The sequence below is a fragment of the Nicotiana tomentosiformis genome, chromosome 11, assembly GCF_000390325.3.
Source record: "Nicotiana tomentosiformis chromosome 11, ASM39032v3, whole genome shotgun sequence".
In the NCBI taxonomy this organism is placed as follows: Eukaryota; Viridiplantae; Streptophyta; class Magnoliopsida; order Solanales; family Solanaceae; genus Nicotiana; species Nicotiana tomentosiformis.
In genome coordinates, this window is record NC_090822.1 from 33,669,384 (window position 1) to 33,681,367 (window position 11,984).

An 11,984-nucleotide genomic window follows, 5' to 3' on the forward strand; every position below is an offset into this window, starting at 1 on the left:
CTAATCTATAGTCCCATTATCCTCGATGATCTTTCAGCTACCTCTCTAGTTAGGCCTTTTGTAAGTGGATCTGATACATGACTTCACGTAGTCAATTGTGATAATTACCCTAGAGAGTAATTGCCTAACGATTTTATGTATTGACAAGATTTTCCGTTATATATAACGTTCCCAGCCCTTTCCATTGTTGCTTGACTATCGCAATGTATACATATTGGTGCCAATAGTTCGGGCCAAAATGGAATATCTTTCAAGAAACTTCGGAGCCATTCAACTTCTTCATCGGCTTTATCTAAGGCTATGATCTCAGCCTCCATTGTAGAATGAGCAATACAAGTTTGTTTGGACAACTTCCAAGATACCGCTTCTCCACCGATAGTGAATACATATCCACTTGTGGACTTAGAATCAGTTGAACCGGTGATCCAATTTGCATCACAGTATCCCTAAATTACTGCATTATATTTACTGTAGTGCAAAGCAAAGTCTTGGGTATATTTTAAATATCCCAAAACTTGTTTCATTGCTATCCAATGATATTGACCTGGATTACTCGTGTATCGACTCAATTTACTTATAGCACAAGCTATATCTGGTCGTGTACAATTCATAATATACATTAAACATCCCAACACACGATCATAATTCAATTGTGATATGCTTTGGTCTTTGTTCTTTGCAAGTGGAACATTCACGTCAATAGGAGTCTTTGCGACTTTAAAATCTAAGTGCTTGAACTTTTTAGTACTGTTTTAATGTAATGAGATTGCGACAATGCCAAACCTTGAGGAGTCTTATGGATATTAATACCCAAGATTAAATCGGCAACTCTCAAATCTTTCATATCAAACTTGCTAGTTGGCATATGCTTAGTCGCATTTATGTTAGCAATGTCATTACTCATTATCAGCATATCATCCACATACAGAAAAATAATGACAGTGATTTGAAATTTTTTAATGTACACACATTTATCACATTCATTTATCTTAAAATCATTTGACAATATTGTTTGGTCAAATTTCACATGTCATTATTTGAGTACTTATTTTTGTCTGTAAAGCAACTTAACGAGTCTATATACCTTCTTTTCTTTGCCTAAAATTACAAACTCTTCACGTTGTTCCACGTAAATTTCTTCATCCATGTATCTATTTAAAAATGTTGTCTTAATGTCCATTTGATGGATTTCAAGACCATACATCGCAGCTAATGATACTAATGTCCGTATGGACGTAATTCTTACTGGTGAGTATGTGTCAAAATAGTCGACCTTCTCGTTGTCTATAACCTTTGACAAAAAGTCTTGTCTTATACTTTTCAATAGTGCCATCATCTTTCATTTTCCTTTTGAACATCCATTTAGAACCTAATAGTTTGTTACCGGGAGGAAGATCAACCAATTCCCAAGTATGATTGTTCAATATGGATTCTATTTCACTATTGACCGTCTCTTTCTAAAATAATAATTTCGAAGAAGACATAGCTTCTTTAAATGTTCGAGGCTTATTTTCCAATAAGAAAGTTAAAAAAATCTGGTCCAAATACAGTAGACATTCTTTGTCATTTACTCCGTCTTGGATCCTCCTCATTAAATGTACTTTCTTTTGTTCTTTCCCGAGGTCGTTTGAATCCATGACCGATCGACTCACATTCTCTTTTATACGAATATATATTTTTAAAGAATTCAGCATTATCCGACTCTATAACTGTATTATTATGAATGTCGAGATTTTTTTTTTTTATGAACCAGAAATCGATATGCTTTACTATTGGTAGCATACCCTATGAAAACACAATCAATTGTATTCGGTCCTATTTTGTGATGACCCAAAATGTCATCTTTAAATTTAATAATTAATTTTGTGTTCTAAGACCTCAAAAAATACTATTTATCATTCCTCGACTTGCGTACATAGTTTGTAAAAATTTTTGAAAAGTTTTTATGTGAAAAATAGATTAAAATATGAATTAGAGCTTTAAAACTCAACTGAGTTGACTTTGGTTAACATTTTTAGAAAATGGACTTGGATCAGTGTTTTGACAATTCCGGTAGGTCCATATAGTGATTTGGGACTTGGGCGTATGCCCGGAATCAAATTCCGAGGTCCCTACCCGAGATATGAAATTTTGATGAAAAATTAAAAGTTTAAGTTCAAATAGTGACTGGATGTCGAATTATGTGCAAACGACCCCAAAATAGAATTTTGATAATTCCAACAGTTCCGTATGGTAATTTTGGACTTAGAAACGTGATCGAAATTTTATTTGAAAGCCCGTAGTGAAATTTGGCTTGAAATGGCTAAAACAAGAATTTAAGTTTGAAAGTTTGACCGGGAAGTTGACTTTTTGATATCGGGGTCGAAATCTAGTTTCGAAAATTTTCATAGCTCCGTTATGTTATTTATGACTTGTGTGAAATATTTGAGGTCAATCGGACTTGATTTGATAGGTTTCGACATCGAATGTAGAAGTTAGAAATTTTAAGTTTCATTAAGCTTGAATTGGAGCATAATTCGTGGTTTTAGCGTCGCTTTATGTGATTTGAGGTTTCAAATAAGTTCGTATGATATTTTAGGACTTGTTTGTATATTTGGTTGAAGTCCTGAGGGCCTCAGGTGAGTTTCGGATGGTTAACGGATCAAAAGTTGGACTTAAAACAGCTGCTGTAATTTTTTTCCTTTTTGCTGGAAATTCTGGGCCAAGATCGAGCCCAAGATCGAGGCCCATGATCGAGGCCATGATCGAACCACGATCGAGGCCGAGGATCGGGGCCATGATCGAAGCCACGATCGAGGCCGAGGATCGAGGCCATGATCGAACCACGATCGAGACCGAGGATCGAGGTCATGATCGAGGGTTGCCTAGGTAGAATTATAAAAAAGGACATTCGTCTCATTCGCCATTTTCAACAAATTGGAGCTTTAGCAGAGGCGATTTTTGATAGATTTTCAAGGAAAAGACATTGGGGTAAGTAATTCTAACTCGGATTTGGTTAGTATACACGAATATATCATTGTTTTCACCATTTAATTTGTGTTTTGAGATTGAAATTTATAATTTTTTTAGAAATCTCACATAAACGAATTTTTGAGATTTCGGTATCGATTCGAAGTCAGATTTGAGTGAAACTGGTATGGTTGGACTCGTAATTGAATGAGTTATCGGATTTCGTAACTTTCGCCGGAATCCGAGATGTGAGCCCCACGGATGAATTTTTAATTAATTTCGGAATTTTTAATGAAAATGTAGTATTTTCTTATAGAATTGATACCTATAAATTTTTGTGATTGTATCGAATTATTTTTGGTTAGATTTGAGTCAATCAAAGTTGGATAATCGAGGAAAGGGCCTTCTAGTGGATTAAATTGGAGCAAATTGAGGTAAATCTCTTGTCTAATCTTGTGAGGGAGAAATTTATCTTATAGGTAATTAAATTAAATAATTGTTGCTAATTGTGGGGGCTACGTACGCACGATGTGATGAGAGTCCGTGCATAGCTACTATTAATGCTAAAGTCCGGGTAGTTTAGGACTCAAAGCATGAATTACTTGTGTAAATTGTATTCTTTGTTTAATTAATATTAGTTGATATATATATATATATATATATATATATATATATATATATATATATATATATATATATATATATATATTGTGAATCGTTAGATAAAAATATTAAAGGATGAAAATCTCATATGCTTAAATTTTCTGTTTAAATTAATTAATTGTTAAGAGAAACTGTTCTTCTTCTTGAATTTATCTTATAATAAATATACTCTCATTCTGGAGGTACATAAGAAAATGTCCTCCTTTCTTGTGGAGCGGGCCGAATGCCTCAACAGGATAGATGCATCTATGGATCGTGTCGCACGTCCCTCGGTAGTGTATACGACACTCTGGATCGGGCCGTACGACCTCGACAGAAATCGTGCTTAATAATAATAATAATTACACGATGCTTGGACAGTTTATTGCAGCTTGTAAAGCTATTTGATAAATTGAGAATTTATTGGAATTAAAGGATTTAATTAATATATTGAGAATTGTTGCATTTGAAGTAATTTAATCATTTCTATTGGTTAAATAAATTATTGTAAATTCTGTGAATCATGCTGATTTAAATATTCTAGTTTTATTTCAATTATTATTATTGATCCATAGTGAGTGTCAAAGTCGGCCATCTCGTCTCTACCACTTCGAGATTAGGCTTGATACTTATTGGGTAGATAAAAATATTAATTAATTATTAAGAGAAATTGTTCTTCCTCATGAATTTATCTTATAATAAATATACTCTCATTCCGGAGGTACATAAGAAAATGTCCTCCTTTCTTGTGGAGCGTGCCGAACGCCTCGGCAGGATAGATGCATCTATGGATCATGTCGCACGTCCCTTGACAGTGTACACGACACTCTGGATCGGGCTGTACGACCTCGGCAGAAATCGTGCTTAATAATAATAATAATTACACGATACTTGGACAGTTTATTGCAACTTGTAAAGCTATTTGATAAATTGAGAATTTATTGGAATTGAAGGATTTAATTAATATATTGAGAATTGTTGTATTTGAAGGAATTTAATTATTTTTACTAGTTAAATAAATTATTGTAAATTCTGTGAATGCTGATTTAAATATTCTAGTTTTATTTTAATTATTATTATTGTCCCATAGTGAGTGTCAAAGTCGGCCATCTCGTCTCTACCACTTCGAGATTAGGCTTGATACTTACTGGGTACACGTTGTTTACGTACTCATACTACACTTGCTGCACTTTTTATGCAGGACCTGAGATAAGTACTAGTGGGGGACCTATCGCCTTACACCCACGTTATCCAGAGGCATAGTGGTGAGCTGCCTTTCTGAGCCGTTCTGCAACTACCAGTGTCTCTTCTTATATTTACATTCTGTCAATTTTTATTTCAGACAGTATTTGAGATTTTATATAATCTACTAGATGCTCATACACTTATGACACAAGGTCTTGGCACACACATTGGTAGAATTTGGTTTCTTATTATTTTTTTGGTTATTTTAAATTACTGGTTGGCTTGCCTAGCTGTAGTGTTGGGCGCCATTATGACCTATATGCGAAATTGGGTCGTGACATATTTTTACCCTTTTGGTTAGGAACTTGCACTTTTGCAAACACCTGCACACTTTAAAATAATTCAAGTTGGACTTCCTTCCTTTCTATTTTTCATATGGTATGGAATGGAATGTGTTTTATTATGGGATACTCGGTTAAGTATTCAGTTAGCCGTAATAATGGCTTCCTCCCAAAAGTTTTGTGGCAAACCAACTTATCAACAAAGCGTTCATCATCTCCTTTAATGACCGATTCTTTCTTTCCGCAATCCAATTGGATTGTGGCATGTAAGGGGACGTTGTTTGACTAATAATCCCATATTCTAAACATATTTTTTCAAAAGGAGATTCGTATTTACCACCTCTATAACTTCTTAACATTTTGATTTTCTTGTTAAGTTGCGTTTTAATTTCATTTTTGTATCACTTGAATACATCTATTTATTCTTCTTTACTACTAAGTAAGTAAACATAGCAATATCGAGTACAATCGTCAATAAAGCTTAAGAAATACTTCTTTCCACCGCGAGATGGTATTGACTTCATGTCGTAAATATCTGTGTGAATTAAATCTAAAGGATTTGTATTCCTTTTAACAGAATTATAAGGATGTTTAACATACTTAGATTCCACACATATTTGACATTTTGATTTGTGGCATTCAAACTTAGGTAATACTTCCAAATTAATTATTTTTCGCAAGGTTTATAATTAACATGTCCCAAACTCATAAATAATTTGACTCAAGTAAGTAAGAAGAAGCTGAAATTTTATTATTCTCAATGACCATTACATTCAGTTTGAAAATGCCCTTAGTAAGATAACCTTTTTCCTACGAACATTTCATTCTTACTTATTACAACCTTATCAGATACCCAAACGCACTCAAATACATTCTGGACGAGAAGTGTAGTCGAGACTAAATTCTTCCTAATTTCAGGAACATGAAGGATGCTGTTCAGAGTCACCACCTTGCCAGAAGTCATTTTAAGAAATATCTTTCCACATCCTTCAATATTGGCCGTTCCAGAATTTTCCATAGAAAGCGTCTCTTCGGGTCCAACGAGAGTATATGTAGCAAACACTTCTCTAACAGCACAAACATGGCGAGTGGCTCTAGAATCAAACCACCATTCCTTGGGATTTCCTACCAGGTTGCATTCAGAAAGCATATCACACAAGTTATTAATATCCTTGTTCTTTTCAACTATGTTTGCTTGACCCTTCTTCTTGTCTTTCTTTGGAGCACGCTAATCTATAGACTTGTGTCCAACTTTTTCGCAGTTGTAGGAATTTTCTTTGAACCTCTTCTTACTTGGGTTACTCTTTAGTCAAGAAGGCTTCTTTCTCTTTTTATTGTTTTGTGGACCATCCCCAACACCATTATTTTCTCCCATTATTGTTGAGTTTTCACGAATCTTCTTCTCAGTAGCTTTGTTGTCCTATTCGATCCTCAACAGAACAATGAGATCTTCGAGTGACATCTCCTTGCGTTTATGTTTCAAGTAATTTTTGAAGTCCTTCCACAAAGGAGACGACTTCTCAATCAACGATGCAACTTGGAATGCTTTATTGATGATCAAACCTTCAATGAAAAATACATTAGTAATAAAAATATAATGAATACTTTCAACAAAAGTATTAATTCGAATTATACATTCAACAAAAAGATTATGAATAATAATTTATAATTTTTGAACTTGGGTAATAACAGGCTTGCTATCTACCATTTTATAGTCCAAAAATTTTGCGGCTATAAACTTCTTCAACCCGACATCTTTAGTTTTGTATTTCTTTTCAAGCGCAGTCCAGAGTTCTTTCGACGTCTCCATATTACTATAAACGTTATATAGGTCGTTCTCTAGTCCGCTAAGAATATAATTCTTGCACAAAAAATTAGAATGCTTCCATGCCTCAATTACAATGAAGCATTCATTTTTCGTCTGGCACAACTGGAGCATCTTCCTTAATAAACCATGTAGGCTATGAGTAGTCAAATAGAAAAATATCTTTTGTTGTTATCGCTTGAAATCAATCCCAAAAAAATTTTCGGGCATTTCTGCCGGTGCCGATGTTGTTGCAGATATTGTTCGGCTTGTCGGTGCATTGACAGTCACCATAGGAACATACTGGTTTACGTTCACAGTCGTCATTTCTACTAAAATGACACAAACGAATATTTCATATACGGCAAAATTTTTATATCTTCAAATCGAATAAAACTGGAGTAAAAATTTATGTAAATTTTAATCTCCAACGGAGTAAAATATCATTAGAATTTTAATCTCCAACGAACAAATAATAAACGAAACAGAATATAAAAAATGGAGTTGAAAACTACGAAGACTTTAATCTCCAAACGTAGAGTAAAAAATCACACAGGTTTTAATTTTTTGAACAGTTATACAACACAAAATACAGAATCTAAGTTAAGTTCCATAAGCTTGTTAATATTATGTATTCGTAAAATAATTTTGGAGAAGAAAAACAACGTTAAAACATAAATGTAGAAGAAACAGAAATCAATCTGAGCTCACTTAATTCACAGTGTTTCTTTTAAGAAAATTAATCCCCTCTAGTTATCCGAGGTTGTAGATTATTTACTACTAGGATAGAACGGATTATACATTAGTGTAGCGGTACTTCAAACCCCAGTGTTTCAACGAACACAAATGGCGACAGTGAATTACACTTACTTTGTTTGTTTTGTAAGAAAACAATGCAACAAGGAAGAATATATTTTAGATTTTCGTAAGAAAAATCTGAAGGAATGGCCTGGTATTTATAGCCATCAGGTTGGGTTCTCTTCAAGATGGCCTTTTGCGTAAACGACTATAACAAAAATTGCCATTTATGCAAAATAAAATCGTAGGGAAACTTTAAATTATCGTTACAAAAACGGATGATTAGGAGCAGAAGCCGAGCGAGTGACGACGGCGCGAGACTTGCCTTCTCCTCAACTCTTTAAGAGCTAGAAGAAGTGTAATTATATATATACTCAACAAATGAGCTTTCCTCTCCAATATGGGACAATGTTCCTTTGCAAAAGGAGGAAAATTTAAAATTTTTATTTTCTCCTCCATTTCCCATTCACTCCCTTTTTGAACTAAAAAACCCAACAATTTACCTATCCACGATATATGTCTTACATGAATTTTGATTTGGGGGAGACTACTCTCTCAAAAATTTTATTTTCTCTTTCATAGTGATGAATCATATGTAGTTTGATTTAAACAAATTATAATAAATTATAATGCGTAATAATATTCTTTTATCATCTGAAAAAGAGTTAGCAAGCTAAATATTATATTACCTTGAAATTTAACTAAATTTATTTTAGAATTATAAGCTTGTAAGAAATTAATTATTTTAGAATTATAAGCTAGTAAGAAATTAATTATGCAATAAAGAAAATGCCACACTGCCTATATCCAATGCTTCTACCCTGAATTGCTACGTTAAGCTTGAAAATAATGTCGTTACCATATTTGGGGATCTTTACACAAATAGTAGGTTATATTAATTGTTTACTTTTTCTAGCCAAATACATAGATTATACATTAATTATACACAATTATATACATACAATACATAAATTATATATATATTATACCTCCACTGATTATTTTTAGTTTAAGTTATTGAGTGTGCGACTATTTAGGTTAATTCTTCTATTTGAATAGCTGATGCTGTAGTTTCAGCTTGCTATTCAATAGGCTAAAAATGGTAGATCATTTATAAAAAGAGATTTTGTTAATTTAAATATTCAAAAAAGCGATTAGATGCAGTGTTTCCGCAAAAAAAAAAAAAAGCAGTCTACCACTTTACTCTTTCAAGTTTGCCTGGCTGGTTAAAAAATTTCAACATTTTACACTTACATTCTGACTAGCAATAAGTCAGGTTTTATATCTATTTCATTCTAGCTAAAATATTAAATTCATCTTTTCTTGCTCTTTTTTCTTCATTATTCACATATACTTCACGAGATATACAAGTTTTATTCACCAACACTTATGTGATAATATATATAGTAGGTAAAACGTGTCCACATCGATCTAGTCAGACAAACACTTATTATGTTTGTCATGCTAATATATCCTTATCAAATTAGCTTTACTCAAGCGAACAATTAACTCTATATTTATCTTATTGGTTTAGGTTTGGTGTGTGACCATTGTTCTTCTTTGAATGAGTTGATCATTCTTGTCAATGTCTTTGGTATATTTTCTAGTATAGTGCTGCTTATACTTATATTAGTATTAATAAATTTTTGAAGAATTAACCCAAATAGCCGTCCATCTAATTTATTAAACTAAAAATAGCCGGTGGATGTATAATCTATGTATATCGGCTAGAAAAAGTAAACGATAAATCTAGCCGGTTATTTGTGTAACAAACTAAAAATCCCTTAATATTTTGTAATATAGATATTTATTATACATAAGTGAAGAAAATTATAGACCAATTTATTTGTGACTCATAATTGAAGAAAATTATAGACCATAATAATAAAATTATATATATTATGAAACTTGCTAAACAAAAACATTGTAAAACAACTCTTCTTGTTTGTAGTATGTACCATGCTTCGTGGCATGCATTGTTTGTTATGAAACGAATACTTTTTAAAATTAGATATTTTAACTTACAAGTTACAAATGGTAATGGTGCATGTTGCATTTAGCCTCTATCAAAGAAAAAAGTGCTTTAACAGGCAGCTCGTCTCGTTCTTTCATTATATATATAATTTTTCCGTCAAAAAGATTAAAAATATAGGGTAATTATTAATAAGAGCGCCAATACAGATTAAATTCGTGTTGTTAAGAGCACATAAGTTCCCAAGTTAGGTTGTATATAAATACTAACACTCTAGAGTCGCTAGTTTTGCATTGTTTATCTTTTGAATCATATATTTTGTTTCTTCATGAGCAGAAGGATGATAGGAAGCTTAAGTTGAAACCATCTAGGGCTTTTTATTATTTTTAAATGCGCACATAAGAACTAGTTATGTTAAAGTCACCTTCCCGCTGTTAGTAAAGTTCACTGTAATAAGATTGGATAGAAGTAACATGACGATAGAAGATATAACGACCTGGCCGGTCGTTTTGAGTGTTGTAGCCCCATTTTCCCATTTACTGTTTATTATGTGCTCATTGGATGTTATGTGACTTTTCGAGGTAGTTGGTTTGGTTTTTGTTTTTTTTTTTGGGGGGGGGGGGGGGGGGAGGGGTTGTTTCGGAATGAATTGGGACACTTAGTCCTAAGGTTGGAAGCCTAAGTTGAAAGAATTGACCGGATGTTGACTTATGTGTAAATGGCTCAGGAATGGAGTTTTGATGGTTCTGATAGCTATGTATAGTGATTTACTGTTGGAAAAATAAAAGTTTAGAGAGTTAAGAAGTTTGATTGAGAGTTGACTTTGTGGTTACATGGCTCAGATTTTAGTTCCGGAAGTTGGAATAGGTCCGTTGTGTCATTTATGACTTGTGTGCAAAATTTGAGGTCAATCGGGGTTGATTTGATAGGTTTCGACATCAATTGTAGAAGTTGGAAATTCATTAATTTCATTAGGGCTTGAATTGAGGTGCAATTCATGTTTTTGATGTTGTTTTGATGTGATTTGAGACCTCGACTAAGTTCGTATCATATTTTAGGACTTGGTGGTATATTTGGTTAAGATCCCGGGGGCCTCGGGTGGATTTCAGAAGGTTAACGGATCTAATTTGAACTTAGGAAATGGCTGAAAAGTTCTGGACTAGTGCAATCGCACCTGCGAAGGATTTGGTCGCAGGTGCAAGACCGCTGGAGCGTGATTGGCATAGCAGAAGCGGATTTTGGTTGGGCTGAGGGAATGGCCGCACCTGCGAGTTCGCAGATGTGGAGAGTGGAGGCGCAGGTGCGAGGAATAGAGAAGGGACCAAGGGGCGCATGTGCAGAAGGAAGCCGGCAGAAGCGGATGCGCATGAGTGCCCGCAGAAGCGGAAGTGTTCAAGAGGTTGTGGAGTCGCAGAAGTGATAAGGACTCCGCAAAAGCAGAACCGCAGAAGCGGTTAAGTGGCTTCGCAGGTGCGGATTACCTTGGCAGCGTATATATTCGAAAGGTTCCGAGATTTTATCCATTTTTGGACTTTTGAAACTCGGATTAAGGCGATATTTGAAGGGGATTTCACTAGATTTCTAGAGCTAAGTCACTTTTGATCACTTTTACTCATTAATATTGAATACCCATTGAATTTCCCACCTAGTTTATGTGTTTTTGAGGTGGACTTTTGGGAGTTTTGGACTAGAGATTGGAGAGTAAGATTTGGAAATTTGAGTGATGATTTGGTGTCGGAATTTGGTAATTTTGGTATGGTTGAACTTGTGGTTGAATGGGTATTCAGATTTTGTAACTTTTATTGGATTCCGAGGCGTGGGCCTGGGCTTGACTTTTTGAGTTGACTTTTTAACTTTTGTTTAAGAACTTAACTTTATCATATGGAATTGATTCTCGTAGCTTGTGTTGATTGTATCGTGTTGTTTGTAGCTAAATTCGAGGCGTTCAGAGGCCGATTCACGAGGCAAGGGCTTATTGGAGTATAGATTTGTACGATTTGAGGTAAGTAACATTTCTAAGCTTGGTTTTGAGGGTATGATTCCCTGAATTACATGTTATGTGGTTGGTGTTAAGGTGACGCACATGCTAGGTGACGGGCGTGTGAGCGTGCACCGTAGGAATTATGACTCAGTCGATTCCGTGGAACTTTGTAGTCATATAATCTTGTTATTATCCACGTATTCTCCGTGTGTTAGATAAATTGAGATGTGATTCATGTTAGAAATCATGCTTAGGCAACATGCCAGTACTGTTGGGACCCACATAGGTCGTGTTGCTATTAAATTACTTGCT